The 2,500-nt window shown below is 26.6% G+C and overlaps 1 protein-coding gene across 1 annotated transcript in view; it reads left to right on the top strand.

Moving 5' to 3' along the window:
- LOC137645703 (coiled-coil domain-containing protein AGAP005037) overlaps positions 1 to 2,500 on the top strand; it is a 1,132,788-nt gene that overhangs the window by 875,657 nt on the left and 254,631 nt on the right. The window lies entirely within an intron of this gene.

Below are 2,500 nucleotides of genomic sequence, written 5' to 3'. Positions count from 1 at the left end.
GGGGGAAGTGCCTTGGCATATGTATATATATATATATATAATATATATATATATATATATATATATATATATATATATATATATATATATATATATATATATATATATATATATTGTGACCGTGGAGGTAGCAGCAGTAGGGGATTCAGCGTTGTGAAGCTTCATCTATGGTGGATAACGGGGGAGGGTGGGCTGTGTCACCCTAGCAGTACCAGCCGAACTCGGTTAAGTCCCTTATCAGGTTGGGAGGAACGTAGAGAGGAGAGGTCCCCTTATTTGTTTCATTTGATTGATGTCGGCTACCCCCCAAAATTGGGGGAAGTGCCTTGGCATATATATATATATATATATATATATATATATATATATATATATATATATATATATATATATATATATATATATATACATGTACATATATATATATATATGTATATATACATATATACATATATATATATATATATATATATATATATATATATATATATATATATATATATATATATATATATATATATATGTGTGTGTGTGTGTGTGTGTGTATATATGGGTGTATATATACATATGTGTGTATGTGCATGTATATATATGTACATATATATATATATATATATATATATATATATATATATATATATCTATATATATATATATATATATATATATATATATATATATATATATATATATATGTGTGTGTGTATGTGCATGTATATATATGTACATATATATGTATATATATATATATATATATATATATATATATATAGATATATATATATATATATATATATATATATATATGTATATATGTATATATATATATATATATATATATATATATATATATATATATATATTTAAATATATATTTATATATATTTATATATGTATATAAATGCATATGTATATATATAAATATATATATATATATATATATATATATATATATATATATATATATATATATATATGTATATATATGTATGTATATATATATGAATATATATATATTTATATATTTATTTATTTTATGACAGCAGGCCAGGAGGAAAAAGGAAACGAAGAATTGACAGAGTGCTTTCGTGCTATCATTACACCTCCTCAAGGTAATATGATTTTAAAATGCATTTAGAATACAAAGAAATATCTGTGAGGAAGTACAGTCAGAACAGAATTGAGCAAACTACTTAAAAGAAATAAAAAAAATATATATTTAGCAATAATTCATCCACTTTTTATATACCTGGGCTGGTGTTAAACCGCTCTTCAAAAATTTTCTCAATGAAGCATGTTTCAATTATATTTCTCTTAACAATATCTTTACAAAATATAATTTCTTTAGCAGGTTTTTAATTGATAGTGTCTTTGCAATTATACATATGCATATGTATGATTGCAGTAGCTGTGAAATAAACTTTAAAATCAAGAGTTGCTATTTTGAAGTTCCAAGTCTTTTATATTATGTTAGTGATAACATTTGATTAATGTTATTACTCTGATTATGTATTTTTTCGGTGATGGGTATTGGCAAAGTATGATTGGGCATTGTTGGTAAGGAGTCTTGATAGACATTTTGATTATATTCATGATACCGTGTCTTAATTAGAACTACTTATGGACGTAAGACTGTTGAATCTCCCAGAATGATTTCGAGGGTTTTCCTAAAGTATATATTAACATACCAGTGTAACGAATGCGGTATTCCACAGTTTGATGGTTCTATTTATGAAGATTATCAATTCTTTGGTATTCCAGTAATGATTTTTATATAACTGATTTTACATCCTAAATCGATGGAGTTTTTCCTCAAAAACCGGTGTTTCCTTTTCCTTTGAAACAACAAAGTACACTGGTATTAAAACTTCTTGGTCGTAAAGGTATTATATTTCCTCTGTTTCACCGATGTAAATGAAGGTGCTATTACGAACCAAAGTTTCTTTACCCACCACTCGTTGTAAGGAAATTGAATTCTGCTATGTAGAACTGGCCACCAGCCTGATGCACACTCTCTCTCTCTCTCTCTCTCTCTCTCTCTCTCTCTCTCTCTCTCTCTCTCTCTCTCTCTCTCTTCATCTTCTTCTACTACTACTTTTACTACCACTACTACTTCTGTGGCTACTGCTGCTACTACTACCACTACTAATGAAAATTGAAGAAAGGGGTTGGAAAGAATATTTGACAGAGGGAAGGACAATTGAGTACTACTAGTAGTGGTAGTAATAATAATAGAGGTATTAGTAGTATTAGTAGTAACAACCACAGTAACTGTGAGTTGCAAGTTTACCCTAACAATGACTATCCCCTGGTTTGTTGTCTGTATCAACTTCATTGATAAAATTAAATATAGAATGTAAGATGTTTTTTCCTGTGTACATACTTGTTTAATAATGTAATTAGCAGGTTCTACCAGTGAATATATATGGTCGTAGAATATACTGAATTAGTATAATTAAAATTTCACTAAATCAATTGAATTTGTTATGAAGTAAGATTC

Source organism: Palaemon carinicauda, chromosome 8, assembly GCF_036898095.1.
Source record: "Palaemon carinicauda isolate YSFRI2023 chromosome 8, ASM3689809v2, whole genome shotgun sequence".
Classification (NCBI taxonomy): Eukaryota; Metazoa; Arthropoda; class Malacostraca; order Decapoda; family Palaemonidae; genus Palaemon; species Palaemon carinicauda.
This window is presented reverse-complemented; position numbering and strand designations above follow the sequence as displayed.